Source organism: Triticum urartu, chromosome 3A, assembly GCF_056163025.1.
Source record: "Triticum urartu cultivar PI428250 chromosome 3A, HENAU_Tu73, whole genome shotgun sequence".
Lineage (NCBI taxonomy): Eukaryota > Viridiplantae > Streptophyta > Magnoliopsida > Poales > Poaceae > Triticum > Triticum urartu.
Window position 1 is genome coordinate 141,124,814 of NC_141875.1, and position 22,581 is coordinate 141,147,394.

The window sequence follows — 22,581 nt, forward strand, 5'->3', positions numbered from 1 at the left end:
TCTTTTCTTCTACTCTTGTAGAACTTGTTGAAGTTCTTCACCATTAAGCTCAATTCTTCATTGAAGTCTTGTTTCTCACTTGATGATGTAGGGGCTTCACATGAGGCTTTATAGGCACCACTTGATTTGTTGTGAAGTTCCTCTTTATCCTTAAGTGACATCTCATGAGCAACAATTCTTCCAATCACCTCCGTTGGCTTGAGATCTTTGTAATTGGGCATCATTTGGATCAATGTGCACACGGTATCATATTTTCCATCCAAGGCTCTTAGAATCTTCTTGATGATGAATTTATCGGTCATCTCTTCACTTCCTAAGCCGGCAATCTCATTTGTGATGAGAGCAAGCTTAGAGTACATTTCAGCGACACCTTCACCATCCTTCATCTTGAACTTGTCAAGTTGGCTTTGAAGCACATCCAACTTGGATTCCTTGACGGATTCGGTACCTTCGTCCATATCAATCAAAGTGTCCCAAATTTCCTTTGCATTCTCAAGGCGGCTGATTTTGTTGAATTCTTCGGGGCATAATCCGTTGAAGAGAATATCACAAGCTTGAGCATTGTATTGCAACATCTTCAACTCATCCACGGTAGCTTCACGGTTCGGTTCTCTCCCATCAAAGAAGTCACCTTGCAAACCAACACACACAATAGCCCAAACGGCGGGGTTATGTCCAAGAATATGCATTTTCATTTTATGCTTACAACTAGCAAAATTAGTACCATCAAAGTAAGGACCTCTACGGTGATAATTTCCCTCGCTAGATGCCATACTCTCCTAGGTTGTGAAACCAAGGCTATGACCACCAAAAGCTATGGAGATCAAAGCAAATGGAGACCAACGCTCTGATACCACTTGTAGGATCGAAAGTATGTCTAGAGGGGGGGGTGATTAGACTACTTGACCAAATATAAACTTAGCCTTTTCCCAATTTTAGTTCTTGGCAGATTTTAGCTAATTTGGGACAAGTCAAGCAATCATCACATAATTCAAGCAAGCATGCAAAGAGTATATAGGCAGTGGAAAGTAAAGCATGCAACTTGCAAGAATGTAAAGGGAAGGGTTTGGAGAATTCAAACGCTATTGGAGACACGAATGTTTTTCCCGTGGTTCGGATAGGTGGTGCTATCCTACATCCACGTTGATGGAGACTTCAACCCACGAAGGGTAACGGTTGCGCGAGTCCACACAGGGCTCCACCCACGAAGGGTCCACGAAGAAGCAACCACCCACAAAGGGTCCACGAAGAAGCAACCTTGTCTATCCCACCATGGCCATCGCCCACACAGGACTTGCCTCACTAGCGGTAGATCTTCACGAAGTAGGCGATCTCCTTGCCCTTACAAACTCCTTGGTTCAACTCCACAATCTTGTCGGAGGCTCCCAAGTGACACCTAGACAATCTAGGAGACACCACTCTCCAAGAAGTAACAAATGGTGTGTAGGTAATGAACTCCTTGCTCTTGTGCTTCAAATGATAGTCTCCCCAACACTCAACTCTCTCTCTCATAGGATTTGGATTTGGTTGAAAGAGGATTTGAGTGGAAAGCAACTTGGGAAGGCTAGAGATCAAGATTCATATGGTAGGAATGGAATGTCTTGGTCTCAACACATGAGTAGGTGGTTCTCTCTCAGAACATATGAGTTGGAATGGTGTGTGTGTTCTGATGGCTCTCTCATCGAATGAGAAGAAGGTGGAGGGGTATATATAGCCTCCACACAAAATCCAACCATTACACAGTTTTCCAATCTCGGTGGGACCGAATCAATAAGCTCGGTCGGACCGAAAATGTAAACCTTGTGACCGTTAGTGATTTTCGGTGGGACTGACATGCAACTCGGTAGGACAGATATGGTTAGGGTTTGGGCATAATGTAATCTCAGTGAGACTGATTACACAAACTCGGTGAGACCGAATTTGGTAATTAGCTAACCAGAGAGTTGGTCAGGAAAACTCGGTGGGACCGATTTGCTCTTTCGGTGAGACCGAGTGGAACTCGGTGAGACCGAAAAGTTACAAAGGGGAAACACTGAGTTTACATTGCAATCTCGGTGGGACCGATTCGCTCTTTCGGTGAGACCGAAAAGTTATGGAAGGGAAACAGAGAGTTTGCAACCCCATCTCGGTGAGACCGAGATCCCTATCGGTAGGACCGAATTGCTAGGGTTTGGCAGTGGCTAATGACAAGTGAAACTCGGTGGCGCCGGATAGGAAGAATCGGTAGGACCGAGTTTGGCTTAGGGTTTAGGTCATATGTGGATATGGGAAAGTAGTTGAGGGTTTTGGAGCATATCACTAAGCACATGAAGCAAGAGGCTCATTAAGCAACACCTCATCCCTCCTTGATAGTATTGGCTTTTCCTAAAGACTCAATGTGATCTTGGATCACTAAAATATAAAATGAAGAGTCTTGAGCTTTTGAGCTTGAGCCAATCCTTTGTCCTTAGCATTGTGAGGGTTCCACTTTCACGTCCATGCCATGCCAATCATTGAGCTTTCCTGAAATAATCATCTTGGAATAGCATTAGCTTAATGAGCTATATGTTGTTATGAATTACCAAAACCACCTAGGGATAGTTGCACTTTCAAAAACCCAAAACCCACATGAAATGGAATCCTTCCCAAGGACCTAAAGAGTGAAAACAAGGGACAATTGGGGCCCCATGGATGAGCTGCACCCATGAACGTCCCACCCATTGTGGGGCCCACCAAAAGGAGGTTACCACCCTTCCATGTCATCCCTAGATCTTTTGGACAAAGCCCCAAAAGGTGGCTTTCCATAAAATATCCCAAAAAGCACTTCCACTATTCACGACGACATTTTTCAGCGTCCATTCAAACTGAAAATATTTATGTGGGCTTAGAACATTTCCAGTACCCACCATAATAATTTTCAACACATTCTATAACAATTCCAGTTTAGTGATTTTCATCTGCGAAAAGCATCTGAACCGGTTCCGGCAGCTCCGGAACATTTCCGGTTTTTATTTCTGAAAATTTCAAAAAGTTTTCAGAATGATTCTCACACCCTCTAAGAATTATCAAGCATGTGCCGAAACCATTTTGACTTAATGGCATACCCCGAAACAACTTTTTCGGTTTCACCGAAACTCATCCGGTGACCTCTCTCTGCGGAACTTTTCCGCTGTCCGAAACGTTTTCGATGATTTTCTCTCAGACTCCGTGTCTAGTATTCAACAGATAGATGACCCTTAAGCGTGTGACCCTATAGGTTCGGTGAAGTATAGACATGAACCGGAATGCCTTCCGATCAATGATCAACATCGGAGCCGTGGACACCCATATTAACCCCTATACCCACACGAATAAATATTCAAGTGAACCTCCAGTTGCAGTGAGCTATTCCTGTTGCTTCGCAATATGTCACAAAAACCCGAGGTGAGATTTATTGCATCCCCATGGATGAACAATTTGTCCACCATGCAAGTTACCTCGTTACCGGTTTTGTTCTCTTTTCTCGTTTCCGTGTGCCGGCATCCCAATGATCAAATCATAAGGTGTCTGGCCAGACGATTATGGATACCGTAACACCGAGAGGGCCCAAGAATATCTCTCCATCGTCGGAGGAGCGAATCCCAATCTTGAGCTATCAAGTTACTTGACATACTTTTCCATGAACCCGTAAGCCGCCGTAATAGCCACCCATTTACGGATGACGTTTAACAAACCCCAAAGTTCACGAAGCAAGCATGAAGAAACTCGATACTCTCATGGTCTAAGGAATTATGAAAACGTTAACCATATCTATGTTATGTACCATTAAACTTGTGACGAATGAATCTCATAGCATAACATCAATCCGGGTCGATTCAACACAAATGTTCTCTTAACATTGTGCCCTCAAAGTTGCTGGCATAGACATGCCCATGACCAGGAAAACAGAATCATCATGCAACACTTGAGCTAGTCTTAGAGGCCGGACTAGGAATACTTCTTACCGTTTATTATTCCGCACATGCATATGAGTCTTCCTCCGAGCCTCGTGTTATTACAGACTCGAGAACCATAGCAGTTATAGCATGGAACATAAACATAATTATGTACATGGATATAAGTAATAGCATTTATTATTGCCTCTAGGACATATCTCCTACAGACTCCCACTTGCACTAGAGTCAATAATCTAGTTAATGCTAATGCACTTTACACCCATGGCATACCGGTGTAAAAAATGCTTCGCATGTGGTATAGCCTGATGTCCATCGGATCTGACAACTTCAGCTCTGTGTCTATCTCTGCATATCCTCGCGTTTTCACGCTTTCAAAAAATTCATATTTTGTGCGGACTTGGCTTTTATGTATGTGAATCATAGGTCGAACCTGGATTCCTCAGACTGAGTTATGGAGAAACTACCTGCAGTAGTGTCCCATTGACAAAAGTCATGTTGGAACCATACTAAGTTCATGAATGAACTATATGATTCAACATCTTGTTTGTCGCTTCTAAAGCGTCAACATACTTAGTCATTTGTTATAGAATTCGCCACAGTATCCTGTTGGGAACAATTTCCAACTACCGTGCCACCATATTGTGTATTACACAAAACCCTTAACTTAAATCGAAAATCGCATGGAGAAAAGATGAAGACTATATCGATGTAACATTTTACAACAAACTCTTCATGATCTCTGCTTGTGAGAAAACATATCATCAGTACTTACTCTAGTACTCAATGACATCTTTCACCGTTGTCCCACGATCAGTACTTTGATCACTTTAGTATCCATACTCGCAACACCTAGGGAGTATCGGACATATCTGGTTGTTTTACATACCATGGAATACATGATTAATCCAAACACAAAAGTGTGTGGAATCTGCATCATGTATTTTGCTCATCAGTGTTTTGGGACACTGAGTCTTGCAAAAAACTCTTCCATGTGACTCCGGCAAGAATCACTCCTTGGCGGTTTTAAATGCTAAAAGGTTTTAGCACCTTGTCAATATGTATTCATTGCTTAGCCCAATTAGGTAAATCTATCTCCATAGATCATTATGCCTAATATTGAGGCTATTCAGCCTAAGCACTTCATCAAAAAACTATTTTCAAATGAAGTCCTAATTCGTGTCAAGAAATTTATTTCTAATTAACAATGTGTCAAGCACACAAGGTTTTTGTAAATATTATTACGCTCCCACTTACTTTCTTGAATTACAAGCATCTTAGTTACCCATTGATGAAGTCAAACCCCTTTGACCATTTCATCAAAGCACGAAGATTCCAACTCCATTTTGCTCTCTTCTGTCCATCGCTGGAACTCTGAAGTTTGCACCCTTACTAGCATCCTCTGGATAGACAAAATGCCTTGGACTGTAACACATGCAAGTCCTTGGTTTCATTTCCATCAGATGGAAATCCTATTGTCATCCATGTTTCATATCTCATGATTGAAATATGTATTAATTGCTAGTTCAACCCGAGCCGACTTTAAGCATCACTACGATGAAAACAACCTCATTGTAGTCAACTCTTGAACTTGTTATTTCAACAAGTCGAGCTTTATGGATAAAACATTTTTATCCGTATCAATTTTAAGTTCCATAAATATTCGTTAGACTCTAAGTCTTCTGAAAGTTGTATCAAGGTTTTAATCTTGAATCACTTATATGGAAACTAACTCGGGTTGTATTGGCATTTAGCCAATTCCAGAGCCAGGGCCCATCAACGCTTCCTTGTGTATCGTAGGTATAATGTTTTCTACAACAATATCTCATTTGCGCACCTGAGAGGTTTGCACGAGCCTTGCCTACGTGGTTCAGCTGCAAGTTCGGCCGAAGTTCATACATTTTATTGTAGAGACTTCTGTATCAGTCGTAGTAGGAAACTCTGGAATTACTTCCAAGGTCTCTTTCCTTTGATCTGATGACGAAGATACTGTTTATCTCGTCGAGTTGCACTATTCTCCCACTCACCTTTTTGAAAGAACCATTCTCTTTAAAAGCATTCCGTATCACGACAAAACTATTTGCCTCGGTATAGTGAGGAAGGAATACCCAACATTTTGGTATAACCTACAAAGTAGCACTTGTCTGATTTGGAATAGATTTGTCACCTTTAACACAAGCCCCATATTCCAAATGTTAAGAAAAGATATAACATGGTTGGGCGTGATACGTCTCCAACATATCTATAATTTTTGATTGCTCCGTGCTATATTCTTCTGTTTTGGACATTATTGGGCTTTATTATTCACTTTTATATTATTTTTGGGACTAACCTATTAACCGGAGGCCCAACCCAGAATTGCTATTTTTTTGCCTATTTTAGGGTTTCGAAGAAAAGGAATATCAAATGGAGTCCAAACGGAATGAAACCTTCGGGAACGTGATTTTCGGAACGAACATGATCCAGGAGACTTGGACCCTACGTCAAGCAACCAACAGGGATGCCACGAGGTAGGAGGGCGTGCCTACCCCCCTAGGCGCGCCCTCCACCCTCGTGGCCCCCCTGTTGCTCCACCGACGTACTCCTTCCTCCTATATATACCTACATACCCCCAAACGATCAGATACATAGCAAAAACCCTAATTCCACCGCCGTAACTTTCTATATCCACGAGATCCCATCTTGGGGCCTATTCCGGAGCTCCGCCGGAGGGGGCATCGATCACGGAGTGCTTCTACATCAACACCATAGCCCTTCCGATGAAGTGTGAGTAGTTTACCTTAGACCTTCGGGTCCATAGTTATTAGCTAGATGGCTTCTTCTCTCTTTTTGGATCTTAATACAATGTTCTCCCCCTCTCTCGTGGAGATATATTCGATGTAATCTTCTTTTGCGGTGTTTTGTTGAGACCGATGAATTGTGGGTTTATGATCAAGTTTATCTATGAACAATATTTGAATCTTCTCTGAATTGTTTTATCTATGATTAGTTATATTTGCAAGTCTCTTCGAATTATCAGTTTGGTTTGGCCTACTAGATTGATCTTTCTCGCAATGGGAGAAGTGCTTAGCTTTGGGTTCAATCTTGCGGTGTCCTTTCCCAGTGACAGTAGGGGCAGCAAGGCACGTATTGTATTGTTTCCATCGAGGATAACAAGATGGGGTTTTTATCATATTGCATGAATTTATCCCTCTACATCATGTCATCTTGCTTAAAGCATTACTCTGTTGTCTTGAACTTAATACTCTAGATGCATGCTAGATAGCGGTCGATGTGTGGAGTAATAGTAGTAGATGCAGGCAGGAGTCGGTCTACTTGTCTCGGACGTGATGCCTATATACATGATCATACCTAGATATTCTCATAACTATGCTCAATTCTGTCAATTGCTCAACAGTAATTTGTTCACCCACCATAAAATACTTATGCTCTTGAGAGAAGCCACTAGTGAAACCTATGGCCCCCGGGTCTATCTTCCATCATATTAATCTTCCAACACTTAGTTATTTTCATTGCCTTTTATTTTACTTTGCATCTTTATCATAAAAATACCAAAAATCTTATCTTATCATATCTATCAGATCTCACTCTCGTAAGTGACCGTGTAGGGATTGACAACCCCTTATTGCGTTGGTTGCGAGGATTTATTTGTTTTGTGTAGGTGCGAGGGACTAGCGCGTAGCCTCCTACTGGATTGATACCTTGGTTCTCAAAAACTGAGGGAAATACTTACGCTACTTTGCTGCATCACCCTTTCCTCTTCAAGCGAAAACCAACACAGTGCTCAAGAGGTAGCAAGAAGGATTTCTGGCGCCGTTTCCGGGGAGGTCTACGCAAAAGTCAACATACCAAGTACCCATAACAAACCCTTATCTCCCACATTACATTATTTGCCATTTGCCTCTCGTTTTCTCTCCCCCACTTCACCCTTGTTGTTTTATTCGCCCTCTCTTTTCCGTTCGCCTATTTTCCGTTTGCTTGTCGTTATGGAGAGTCCTCTATCTTCTCCGTTGTCTCCCGAGAATGAAGTTCTAAATTTTAAGTAAAGGGAGGGAGAAAATCTAAAATACGCTGGGTATAGAACTTGCAACGCTCAAAATAGATCTACTAGGAAGCAATCTACTTCCGTTAGTCTTCGCAATTTTTATGTAGGCGCTACTCCTTGGTACAGATATATCCTTGATACCATTACCGGAGGGAACTCCTTGGGTAGCCATACTTTTGATTCTTATAATGCTATGATAGATTTGTTTGGCTCACCACCTCTTTTGGTTAATGGAACTATGTTAACTTTGGAGCATGTAATGCAAAGACTTGAAATTATTGAGAATAAGGTTGCTACTGTAGAGTTAATTGAAAATTTTGATAAAAAGATCCACAACCAAATCACTCAATATGGATCTAAAGTAGGAGTCACTTTGAAAAATATTAAAGAAAAGGAACCTATAGTTAATGAGAAAATAAATCAGGATTCCACTAGAATCGATAAACTTGAGGATATTATTACCAACTTGGGAACCGCTTTTTCTTCCGTAAAGAATACTCCAAGTCCTCCCACTAAAATTGCCAAGCTTATGTATGTTCCTAAAAATAAGGGTGAATCCTCTAGTAAAGAAACTGCGGATCTCAAATCTATAAGTATTCATCCCAATCTTTTTGCTATCATTAAGGAACCATTTGTTACAAATGAATTTTTCGATCTTGTGCCTAAAACTTTGATAATCAATAAAAAGAAAGAAATTCCTAAGGATGGTATATGCCTCATTGAAGAATTACCTACCAAAGATGGCAATACCTAGATCTATCCTTGCTTTTATGCCTAGCTAGGGGCGTTAAACAATAGCGCTTGTTGGGAGGCCACCCAATTTTATTTTTATTCCTTGATTTTTGCTCCTGTTTAGTAATAAATAATTTATCTAGCCTCTGTTTTTGTTGTGTTTTTTGTGTTTAATTAGTGTTTGTGCCAATTAGAACCGTTGGGAAGACTAGGGAAAAGTCTTGTTAATCTTGCTGTAAAAAACAGAAACTTTAGCGCTCACGAGAACTGCTGCCATTTTTATTTGGAAAGTGATATTTAGTTAATTAATTTTGCAGATGATTAATAGATAAATCCCTCACGTCCATCAATTTATTTTAGAATTTTTGGGGTTCCAGATCTTGCGCTAGCTACAGATTACTACAGACTGTTCTGTTTTGACAGATTCTGTTTTTCGTGTGTTGTTTGCTTATTTTGATGAATCTATGGCTAGTAAAATAGTTTATAAACCATAGAGAAGTTGGAATACAGTAGGTTTAACACCAATATAAATAAATAATGAGTTCATTACAGTACCTTGAAGTGGTGTTTTGTTTTCTTTCGCTAACGGAGCTCATGAGATTTTCTACTTTAAGTTTTGTGTTGTGAAGTTTTCCAGTTTTGGGTAAAGATTTGATGGATTATGGAACAAGGAGTGGCAAGAGCCTAATCTTGGGGATGCCCATGGCACCCCCAAGATAATCTAAGGAGACCTAAAAGCCAAAGCTTGGGGATGCTGTAACGCCCTCGATGCGGCTATATCTCCTACGTGTCGAAGCACGGCTTAGAGGCATAACCGCATTGAAAGCAATGTCGCAAGTAAGGTTATCTTCACAACAACCCATGTAAATAAATAAAGGGGAAAGGTACAAAGTTGGCTTACACTCGCCACGTCACACAAATACATAAATAAGTCATTACATTCATCCAATACACTCAGGGTTCGACTACGGTACCAAAGTAAAGATCAACCCCCAAATGCGACAAAGTCCCCGATCGCCCCAACTGGGCACCACTACTGATCATCTGGGAAAGACACATAGTAACGGCGAGAGTCTTCATCGAACTCCCACTTGAGCTCAGTCATATCATCTGGAACGGTATCATTGGTCCCTGCATCTGGTTTGGAAGTAATCTGCGAGTCACGGGGACTCAGAAATCTCGCACCCTCGCGATCAAGACTATTTAAGCTTATAGGTAAGGTAAAGGTATGATGTGGAGCTGTAGCAAGTGACTAGCATATATGGTGGCTAACATATTCGCAAAAGAGAGCGAGAAGAGAAGGCAAAAGCACTGTCGAACAACTATGATCAAGAAGTGATCCTAGAACAACCTACGTCAAGCATTACTCCAACACCGTGTTCACTTCCCGGACTCTGCCGAGAAGAGACCATCACGGTTACACACGCGGTTGGTGCATTTTAATTAAGTTAAGTTTCATGTTATCTACAACCGGACATTAACAAATTTCCATCTGCCCATAACCGCGGGCACGGCTTTCGAAAGTTCAAATCCCTGCAGGGGAGTCCCAACTTAGCCCATCACAAGCTCTCACGGTCAACGAAGGATATTCCTTCTCCCAAGACATTCCGATCAGACTCGGCATCCCGGTTACAAGACATCCTCGACAATGGTAAAACAAGTCCAGCAACACCGCCCGAATGTGCTGACAAATCCCGATAGGAGCAGCACATATCTTGTTCTCAGGGCACACTCAGATTGTCCAAACTTCCGGTAGGCCAGCCCAGAGTTGCCCCTGGTGGCCATCGGCGGCTGACGAGGTGGACCAACACTCAGAGGAGCACTGGCCCGGGGGGTTTAATAAAGATGACCCTTGGGCTCTGGAAACCCAAGGAAAAAGAGGCTAGGTGGCAAATGGTAAAACCAAGGTTGGGCATTGCTGGAGGAGTTTTATTCAAGGCGAACTGTCAAGGGGTTCCCATTATAACCCAACCGTGTAAGGAACGCAAAATCCGGGAACATAACACCGATATGATGGAAACTAGGGCGGCAAGAGTGGAACAAAACACCAGGCATAAGGCCAAGCCTTCCACCCTTTACCAAGTATATAGGTGCATTAAGATAAACAAGATAATATTGTGATATCCCAACAATAAACATGTTCCAACAAGGAACGATCTCCAATCTTCACCTGCAACTAGCAATGCTATAAGAGGGGCTGAGCAAAGCGGTAACATAGCCAAACAACGGTTTGCTAGGACATGGTGGGTTAGAGGTTTGACATCGCAATATGGGAGGCATGATAAGCAAGTGGTAGGTATCGTAGCATAGGCATAGCAAAAGAGCGAGCATCTAGCAAGCAAAGATAGAAGTGATTTCGAGGGTATGGTCATCTTGCCTGCAAAGTACTCAGAGTTGCCTTGATCCTCGTAAGCGAACTCAACGGGCTCCTCGTTCATGAACTCGTCTCCCGGCTCTACCCAAACAAGAACAACAAGCAAAAGGAACACAATCAACCACGTGCAATGCTCAAACAACATGATGCAACATGGTATGATATGCGGGGTGCGGTATGTGATGCATATGCAAGATTTGCAAAGGAATGATTGAACCTGGCCTCAACTTGGAAATCCAAGAGTGCCACTGGAAAGGTGAGTTGATTTCGGTTGAAACCGATATAAAGATCACCGGAATCGGATGCACGGTTTGGAAATGGCAAGCAAAACAAATATGGCACCGGTCTGCGATAATCAGCAAGTAACCAACTAAATGCATCAAGATAAATATGCTACAACACTCAAACATGACAACAAAATACATGGCATGGATCCACTCATGATGCTTGACAAAATATGAACACTGAGCTACTGCTAGTTCACTCATTAACAGGTTCAAACAAGCATGGCAAAAGAGCAAAAAGGTAACAGGTTTCAGACTTGGTGAAATTAACACAAGTCAGGAATTTATTATCAGGAACCAATCTTTAGAGCATGAAAACTACATACTACAGGAACATATCATGGAAAAACAAGGCATGGCATGAAGCTACTCTAAGCATATAACAAAAGTACCTTAGTGACCTTGAGCCAAAAGGGATCAGAAAAATACAATTGCAAGCATGTGAACATATCAAAAACATAAACATATTCAGACTTAGTGAAAAACTGGAGCATGTAAACAGATTAACAAGTAGGCATGTTTACGAGCTCGATGCACTCACTACAGAGCATGGCATGAAAAACTAAGAAGACACCCATCAAGAAGACATGGCATAGAAGCTAGACATGGCAAGAACAACAACATAGCATGCACGGAACAACAACAACAAGAAGCTCGGCAAAATCGCTAAACATGTTAATGATCTGCCAGGAACAATTTATAGCAAAAGTAGAGCTCGATTGACTCAAGCTAGGGTGCTCCATAATTTCAAACAAATACATGGATGGATAGAGCACCACAATGTTAACAAAACAACCTTACTAATCATCCTCAAAAGAGGCACGGATCACTAGGAAACAACATGAACATATGGCATAAAAACAAAAACAGGACAAGGACTTAGAGAAATTCTAAGTCCCTGAAATCAGCATCAACGATTACGCTACTTTGCATGCTTGTGCTAGTCACCACAAATATCACAAAAATACATGGTATACACCCCTGTAAAGATGGCATGGCATTCATCAAAACACATGTAGAGCTTAGGATCATAGCATGCATACATTAATCATGGCAAAAATGACAAAAGGCCATTTGCTGAAACAGATCTGACATATTCCTCACATAGCCCTCTTCCAACAACATTTCGGGCATCAAGATGAGCTCAAATGAAAATGATGCAATGAGATGAAATGATGTACTCGTCGAGGTGAACATTTTGATATGCTACACGCACGAATCGGAGCTACGGATGCAAAGTAATGGCATGTCAAAGTATGCAAGAAAATTAGGATTGCTGAGGGAAAAAGTCAACCGAGGAGATATTTCCAGATATGAGATCTGGCGGGCGCGGATCCCGAGGTTCGTCCTCGAACTTGCCAGCGATGGGGATGTGGTAGCCGGACTCGAGGAAGCTCACTGGCGCGGGGGGCTCGCCGGAGTAGAGGGACTGGCCGGAGCTGGGACCTGGCGCGGCGGACGGGGCGGCGGGCGCTGGTGGCCGGGGCGGCGGTGGTCGGCGGACGGGGCGGCGGACGGCGGTGGCGGGCGGCGCCGGCGCGGGAGCGCGAAAGCGGGCGGCGGCGAACTCCGGATGGGCCTCGGGGGCCAGACGCGGGCTCCCCGGGCCGGCGGCGGGACGCGGGCGGTGGCGCCACGTGGCGTCACGTGAGTGGGTGGCGGCGGTCGCCCGGCCAGATCGGACAATGTCCGGCGGCGCGCGAGGGAATTTTAGGGTTATGGAAGAAGAGACCCGAGATTTCGGGGAGGGGATCTATTTATAGAGGTGTTGGGATCTAGGAAGCTCCAAATGAGGTGCGGTTTGCGGCCACACGATCGTGATCGAATGCTCTAGATGATGGGAGAGGTTTAGGTGTGTTTTGGGCCACTTTGTAAGGGTTTTGGGCTGCAACACACACGAGGCCTTTTCGGTCCCTCGGTTAACCGTTGGAGTATCAAACGAAGTCCAACTGGTACGAAACTTGACAGGCGGTCTACCGGTAGTAAAGCAAGGCCGCATGACAAGTATCGGTCCAATCCGAAAACGTTTAACACCCGCACACGAAAAAGAGGTATAAAGGACCGCCGGAGGACATAGGAGCGCCAGAATGCAAGACGGACAATGGGGAAAATGCTCGGATGCATGAGACGAACACGTAAGCAAATGCAATGCACATGATGACATGATATGAGATGCATGACAAAGACAAAAACACACGGAGACAAAAACCCGACAACGAGAAAATAAAATAACTTAGGGCCGGAAACGGCAAGAGTTGGAGTACAAATAAGGTAAATTACATCCGGGGTGTTACAGATGCCCCGGAAGGCATCCCCTCTTTCGTCTACTTCTATCGGTAACTTTACTTGGAACTATATTTTTATTTACCACATGATATGTGTTTTGCTTGGAGCATCTTGTATGATTTGAGTCTTTGCTTTTTAGTCTTCCACAATCATCCTTGCTGCACACACCTTTTGAGAGAGACACACATGATTTGGAAATTATTAGAATACTCTATGTGCTTCAGTTATATCTTTTGAGTTGTATAGTTTTGCTCTAGTACTTCACTTATATCTTTTAGAGCACCGTGGTGGATTTGTTTTATAGAAACTATTGATCTCTCATGCTTCACTTAAATTATTTTGGGAGTCCTACAAAACAGCATGGTAATTTGCTTTAATTATATTAGGCATTCAAGATTAATAATAAAATTCTCTTCTGAGTGTGTTGAATACTATGAGAAATTTGATACTTGATAATTGTTTTGAGTTATGGAGATGGTGATATTAGAGTCATGCTAGTTGAGTAGTTGTGAATTTGAGAAATACTTGTGTTAAAGTTTGTGATTCACGTAGCATGCACGTATGGTGAACCGTTATGTGATTAAGTCGGAGCATGATTTATTTATTGATTGTCTTCCTTATGAGTGGCGGTCAGAGACGAGCAATGGTATTTTCCTACCAATCTATCCCCTAGGAGCATGCGCGTAATACTTTGCTTTGATAACTTGTAGATTTTTGCAATAAGTATATGAGTTATTTATGACTAATGTTGAGTCCATGGATCATACGCACTCTCACCCTTCCACCATTGCTAGCCTCTCTAATACCGCGCACCTTTCGCCGATATCATACACCCACCATATACCTTCCTCAAAACAGCCACCATACCTACCTATCATGGCATTTCGATAGCCATTTCGAGATATATTGCCATGCAACATTCCACCGTTCCGTTTACTATGACACGCTCCATCATTACCATATTGCTTTGCATGATCATGTGGTTGACTTTGTATTTGTGGCAAAGCCACAGTTCTGTAACATCCCAAATTTTCAATTTGGAATGTTATACATTAGATCATCAATGCATATCATATTTTATTTTGCTTTTGGTTTGATCCTAGAAATTTCTACGCAACTCAAGGACCCACGGAGAGAGTTGGGGATTTCGTTACTTTCATATTTGAGTTTTCTCAAATTTTGAGAATAGGATCATTTGATTTTAATTATTTTATCATCAATTATTCCTATTACAAAGATATGAGAGAGGGAATAAAATGACTTTCCCAAAATAAAGAAATATTGAGGATTTAATAATAAAATCAAATAAGATTTTATTTCAGAGTTTTTCGTTATTTTATTTGAATTTAGGAAAAATGTGCGTTTTTCAAAATTGCATTTAGGCCCCAAATAAATGTTCACCTTGTGCGGCTTGATTTTAGAAGCCCGGGAAAATTTATTTCGCCATTTTTGGAGTCCGTTTAGTATTTCTTTTTATTTTTCTTCCACACGTAATTATTAAAAAAAATCGCACCGACCTGCGGGCCGTGTCCGACCGGGACTCCGGCCCGCATAGGCTTTATAAGCCGGGGGAGCCCCGCCGAAGCCAGCCAGCCCAGCCCCGCCCGCTGAACCCTAGCGCCGCCGCCCGCCGAACCCTAGCGCCGCCGCTCGCCGAACTGTAGCGCCGCCGCCGACCCCGCCGCCGGCGCCGCACGCCGCCGCCGCCGCCTGCCGTCGCCGGAGCCGCCGCGCCGCCGCCACCGCCTGCCGTCGCCGGAGTCGCCGCGCCGCCGCCTCGCCGACCCGCCGCCCAAGGTTCGCCTCGTAATCCGCGCCGCCGGGTTTTTTAAAAACCGATCGGTTTTCGTCGGGTTTTTTTAGTTTTCCTTTTTAGATCAGTTTTTTTTCGGTTTAGGTTAATTAGCGAGCGTTCGTCTGTTCGTTCGTTCTAGCGAACGTTCGTCGTTTTTTCTTTTTCTCGGATTAAATCCGCGATTTTTCTAATCGTGATTTCTGATCCGATTTTCATTTTAGTATATCTTTTCGCTCGTTTATCAGAATCAGGCGATTCAAGCGCCTGGAGTTTTGTCTCGAAACCCTCTATCCGTTTACCTAACTGTTTAAGTTTTTCCTACTGTAAAATTTGACTTAGATCTAGATTAGTAGAACAAAGTTGTTTTCTTTCGCCGTTTGACTTTCGTTGCTTCGTTCGATTTGATTCTTTTTGCAAACCGGAGTTCTTAAATTGAACTTTCTGGTTAGATCTCTTATTTGACTGTTACCTGTGCATTAGATGAGTGCTTATTGTATGCTTGTTTGTTTGTCTGTGATAGAATATCCGGAGTGCGCCGCCTGTTACTTCGAATCTCTAAGTTTCACGGATCATCAGCAAGGCAAGTAACACTTTGATCATACCTCCTACTACCCAGTTTTATTGCATTAGATCAATCCTCACACATTGCATGATTAGGATCTAATTAAATTGTGGGATGGGAAGTAGTTGAGGTAGTACCTATCACCTGTTATACTATCAAACCCTTGGGAGTTACTTCTACGTTTGCCTATTATGCCATGCTATGCTAGTAGACGTGGATCGGGTGAGTGATATCCATGACAGATGTGAGTTTGTTAATTAATGGTTTATCTAAGGTGGCAACTTAAACACACATCTGGGTGGATTGAGGTACCTGGGTATTCCAGGATTGCCTGTTTTTCTTTATGGACCGCCACCCAGGCTCAAAGGGATCATGAGATTATTCATACTAGAAACTTCCGTGTGCAGCCACAAGCCATTATGGGCTCTGGCATAGTTGATTATGTCGTGTGAACTCTTACAGGGTAGACTAACAGATGTAGGGGAAAGTAGGTGTAACGGTCTATCCATCGTAAGGTGCTAGCGCTTCTGAAAGACTATGTCTCGGTCATCCGTCTTCTCAAACACCATGTAGTGCGAGAAACTAAACGGAGGCGATCGAGTCTTGTGGGTAAAAGTGCACAAACCTCTGCAGAGTGTATTAAACTAATCATGGTTAGCCGTGTCCCCGGTTATGGACATCTTGAGTATCTAGTACTTGGATTATCATGTGAATCTCAACATGTTACTCTAAATTAATTTTGTTGGGTTTTGTTAATGATGATGTTTAATTGGGATTGAGGATGCTGTCAACCATTCTCAATGTTTAATAACTACCATGATAGTTAATTAAAATTTATTCCTTTGTAGTAGGGAAAAATTGGCTTTACGCAAAACTGTAACCATAGAGCTTTCCACCAGCCAAAAATGCATATAGTATAGCTGTTTCATTCCATTACTCTCTATGTGTTACATTGCCAGCATATTCCATGTGCTGACCCGTTTTGAGCTGCAATGTTAATGTTGCAGACTTTTCAGACGACGATTAAGGAGTTTTTAGGTCGTGGTTCTATACTCAGTGATGTCGTTGGAGTTGATGGACTCACTTATCTTCCAAGCCTTCCGCTGTTATCGTTATTAGATGGCCTTAAGCCATACTTATTGTAATCAGTTCTCTATTGAGACACTCGATGTAATAAGTGTGTGATTGCTACTCTGTTATAAATCCTCCGTGTACTGTGTGGTGTCAGCATTACTGATCCAGGGATGACACCGGAGCATAGAGATCAGACTGTTTGAGGTCTGGTCGCTACAGAGATGGTATCAGAGCACACGCTGACTGTAGGACACGACCACTAAGCTAAACACCTGGATCACTATTCACTCTCTTCTCTTCTGACCTCTCATCTTTTCTACTCTTTAGGATGGCGGATGCAAGGAACAAGTTCACGCAACCGGATGAAGATACACCCTTTGGACGTCACTTGAAGGAAGTCACGAGATACCTGAACATAGGAGTACCAAGCTTCACCGGAACCTACAATGCCACTTTACCTGAAGAAGAGCGCTGGATGATTCAAGTTCAAGTTCCAGGAAGGACGTTCATGCCAGTCACTGAGCCCATAGAGTTTTCTTTTGATGCACCAACTTGGAGTCTAGGAAAGAGCATGGTATCTCACATCGCCATGGGACGCATTGGAGAAGTCTACCGCAATGATCTCAAGGATACTATCTACCAGATTTGTGGGCGTCGATATCAGCACTGGGAGATGATCAGCACCGGAAAGGATAGATCAGTTGTAGCTTTTATCCAGGAGTTAAACCAGCACATTCGACGACAGGAGAACCAGATGTGCACCGACATGATAGACCTAAAGAAGGCAAGGACAAGAATCAAGGAATTGGAGGAAGAACTCAAGGCTACACGTGAAGATTATGAAGAAGAAATTGAAGTATTAGTGGAAAAGAATGACGATCTGATCAAGAAGATCGGGATATTCATGGGAGGCCCTACACCAGTAGATGAAGACGAAGAACCCAAGGAGATTCGCTCGGAAGACTACATCATCATCGACGACACCGACTCGGAACCAGATGATAGCGATGATGACTATGTTGATGAAGCCGGAGCAGATATCATGGAGTCTGCAACTTAAGAATATTTCTAGTAGACCACCTCATCAGTAGTAGTAGTTCACCATGTAAATACAGTAGTCTGAGCACTTTTGCGATAGTTAGATTGATTGTATGCCCTTGTTTGATTGAATGAAGTGAATTGTTTGCTTTTGCCTCATGTGCATATGGGTAATGTTTTCTCTTTAGACCCCCTCTATTCTTACATCTCATATTTTCTAAACCCTCAGATGCCTCCGAGACGTGACCCCAGATTTACCTTTCCATCGAAGCTCACCCAGTTGATCCAGCAGCAGAACACATTGATGCAGTTGCTAGTCCAGAATCAGAATCAGGGGAACAACAACAACAACCCACCACCACCACCACCACCTGTTGATCACTTAGCCCATTTTCTTAGGCTGAATCCGCCGGTGTTTTCCAGTAGCACCGAGCTGATAGTAGCAGATGATTGGCTCCGCAAGACAGCTAGAGAGTTGACCACAGCAGGATGCATTGATGCGGAGAAGGTGAAGTTTGCCGCACATCAGCTTGAAGGACCCGCAGCATCATGGTGGGAGAATTTCACAGCCACTTTCCCTGTCGACACTGTCACATGGGACCAGTTTCAGCAGGCCTTTCGTACTGCCCATGTTTCAGCAGGAGCTATGGCCATGAAGAAGCGTGAGTTTCGCAACTTGCGCCAAGGAGGACGGACAGTTGGCCAGTATGTGGAGGACTTTAGTAAATTAGCACGTTATGCCCTAGATGACGTTGCTATGGATGTAGCCAAGCAGGAGAAGTTTCTGGAAGGACTGAATGATGAGTTGAGCATGAAGTTGATGGTAGCAACCTTCAACAACTACCAGGAGTTGGTAGACTGTGCTCTTATGATTGAAGGCAAGCAGCAGCAAATTGAGAACCACAAGAGGAAGTATGGACAAGGAAAGTACAATTCAGGAGCTCAACAGAAGCCATGTTTTACCCCTAGATCAGGAGGACATTTTTAGCATACCCATGGAGAAGGTAGCTCGCACAATCACAATGGCACCAAGAATGGTAATGGCAATGGAGGAAGCAACGGCCAGAACCGTACCAACCCATCAACCCCAGCCAAGAAGGACCTGAGCCAAGTCACTTGCTTTAAGTGTCAGAAGACCAGACATTATGCCAATGAATGTCCCGAAGGCCAGAATGGCAATGGAAGCTCTGGGAAGAAGCCGAACCCTTTCAACAGGGGATAGGTGAACCACGTTAACGTGGAGGAGGTTGAAGAGCAGTCGGATGCCGTAATCGGTAAGTTTTTGGTTAAGTCATTTACTGCACTCGTTCTTTTTTATACTGGTGCATCGCATTCATACATATCAAGGGGATTTGTGAATAAGTATAACCTGCCCACTAAGGTTCTTAGAACACCTATGCTAGTAAGCTCACCAGGAGCGGAGTATATGGCCAGTCAAGGATGTTTTCAACTGTCATTGAGTATAGGTAGGCATGTGTTTCCCTCGGATTTAATCATTTTGGAATCACAAGGATTGGATGTAATTCTAGGTATGGATTGGCTGTCGATGTATGGGGGAAACATCGATTGCACCAGTAAGACAATTTTGCTTACTACCCCAGAAGGGAGAAGGATCAAGTATATATTCCGGCATGTGCCAAAAGGGACTCAAGTAAATTGTTTAACAGGGGTTGTGCAGGAGGAAGTACCAGTGGTAAGGGATTTCCCTGAAGTATTTCCAGAGGAGTTACCAGGCATGCCACCGGATAGGGATATTGAGTTTTTGATTGAGCTATTGCCAGGCACAGGGCTAATATCAAAGAGACCATACAGGATGCCTGCAAAGGATTTGGTGGAAATTAAGAAGCAAATTAAAGAGTTGCTGGATAAGGGATATATTCGCCCAAGTTCTTCGCCTTGGGGATCGCCAGTACTTCTAGTGGAGAAGAAGGATGGATCGTTAAGGATGGTTGTTGATTATCGAGGATTGAATGAAGTAACGATCAAGAACAAGTACCCACTACCAATGATCAATGATCTGTTTGATCGATTGCAAGGAGCTAAGGTATTTTCCAAGATCGATCTGCAATCAGGATACCACCAGTTGAATATTCGAGAACAGGATATTCCTAAGACAGCTTTTACCACCAGGTGTGGGCTGTACGAGTATACCGTTATGTCATTTGGTCTGACTAACGCACCTGCATATTTTATGAACATGATGAACAAAGTGTTTATGGAGTTCTTGGATAAGTTCGTCGTGGTGTTCATTGATGATATCCTGGTTTACTCGAAGAATGAAGAGGAGCATAAGGAACATTTGCGATTGGTACTTGAGAAGCTCAGAGAACATCAGTTGTATGCCAAGTTCAGAAAATGTGAGTTTTGGTTGAAGGAAGTAGGATTCCTCGGACACGTTATATCCGGAGAAGGAATAGCAGTTGATCCCACTAAAGTTGATACCGTGACCAAGTGGGAAGCACCAACCACGGTTGGAGAGATACGGAGTTTTTTTGGACTCGCAGGATACTACCGGAGATTCATTGAGAATTTCTCCAAGATTTCAAAGCCTATGACGGAGTTATTAAAGAAGGATACCAAGTTCAAATGGACTGAGGAATGTGAGGCTAGTTTCCAGGAATTGAAGAAACGCTTGGTTACTTCACCAGTGTTGATTTTGCCAGATCAGACCAAGGACTATGAGGTGTATTGCGACGCTTCACGTCGAGGACTTGGAGCAGTGCTTATGCAGAAAGGGAGAGTTGTTTCATATGCCTCAAGACAACTGAAACCTCATGAGTTGAATTATGCTACGCATGATTTGGAATTAGCAGCCATAGTGCATGCATTGAAAACATGGAGACATTTCCTCATTGGAAACCATTGTGAGGTGTACACGGATCATAAGAGTTTGAAATACATTTTCACACAGAAGGAGTTAAACCTCAGACAAAGGAGATGGTTGGGGCTCATCAAGGATTATGATATGAGATTGCATTACCATCCCGGAAAGGCTAATGTAGTAGCTGACGCATTAAGCCATAAGATCCATGTCAATACATTAATGACAGGAGAAATACCAAGGGAGTTAGCCGAAAATCTTCGAGAGTTATGTTTGGAAATAGTTCCGAGAGGCTATGTAGCAGCATTGGAGATTCAGTCAACTTTGATGGATAGAATCAGAGAAGCTCAGAAGACTGACAAGGAGATTGCCTCTATAAAGGAGAAAATAAGCGAAGGAAAGGCTAAAGGGTTTCGTGAGGATGAGCACGACACCCTATGGTTTGAAGACCGTGTTTATGTGCCCAATGACCCGGAGATTAGGAAGCTAATTCTGCAAAAGGCACACGATTCACCATATTCGATTCACCCAGGAAATACCAAGATGTATTTGGATTTGAAGGATATTTTCTGGTGGACCGGAATGAAGAAAGATATTGCAGAGTATGTAGCAGTTTGTGATGTGTGTCAGAGAGTAAAGGCAGAGCATCAGAAGCCAGCAGGATTGCTACAGCCATTGCCGATACCCGAATGGAAGTGGGATAAGCTAGGCATGGATTTTATCACGGGTTTACCCAGGACCCGTTCAGGCTATGACTCGATATGGGTTGTAGTCGATCATTTGATGAAGGTAGCTCATTTCATCCCAGTGAAGACTACTTACAGCAGTGCCAAGTTGGCTAAGATATACATGACCAGGATCGTATGTCTGCATGAAGTTCCGAGGAGTATCGTATCAGATAGAGGAACCCAGTTTACCTCAAAGTTCTGGAAGCAGTTGCATGAAACTTTGGGTACCAGGCTAGAATTCATTACAACTTTTCATCCACAGACAGATGGATAGACCGAGAGAGTCAATCAGATTTTGGAGGATATGCTGAGAGCTTGTGCGCTAGATTACGGATCTAGTTGGGACGACAATTTGCCATATGCAGAGTTCTCTTAGAACAACAGTTACCAAAACAGTTTAAAGATGGCCCCTTTCAAAGCTTTGTACGGAAGGAGGTGCAGGACACCGTTGTCGTGGGACGAAGTTGGAGACCGCCAATTGTTTGGGTCTGATTTGATTAAAGAGTCTGAACAGAAGGTGAAATTGATTCGCGATAGGATCAAGGTAGCTCAGTCCAGACAGAAGAGTTATGCAGATTCTAAATGCAAGGAGACTGTTTATGAAGTTGGAGATAGAGCTTATCTTCGAGTATCCCCACTTCGGAGAACAAAGCGTTTTGGGGTTAAAGGAAAGTTAGCGCCACGATTTGTAGGACCATATCGAGTTTTGGAGCGTATGGGAGAAGTGGCCTACAAGTTGGAATTGCCCGAAGGATTGTTAGGAGTTCATGACGTGTTCCACGTTTCTCAGTTGAAGAAGTGCCACGCGGAGATGGCTGACATACCCTTGAGAGACACAGTGCCATTGGAAACAATTTAGTTGGATAACGATTTGACCTATGAGGAGAAACCAATTAAGATTCTCGAGTTTGCCAGCCGAGTCACTCGCAAC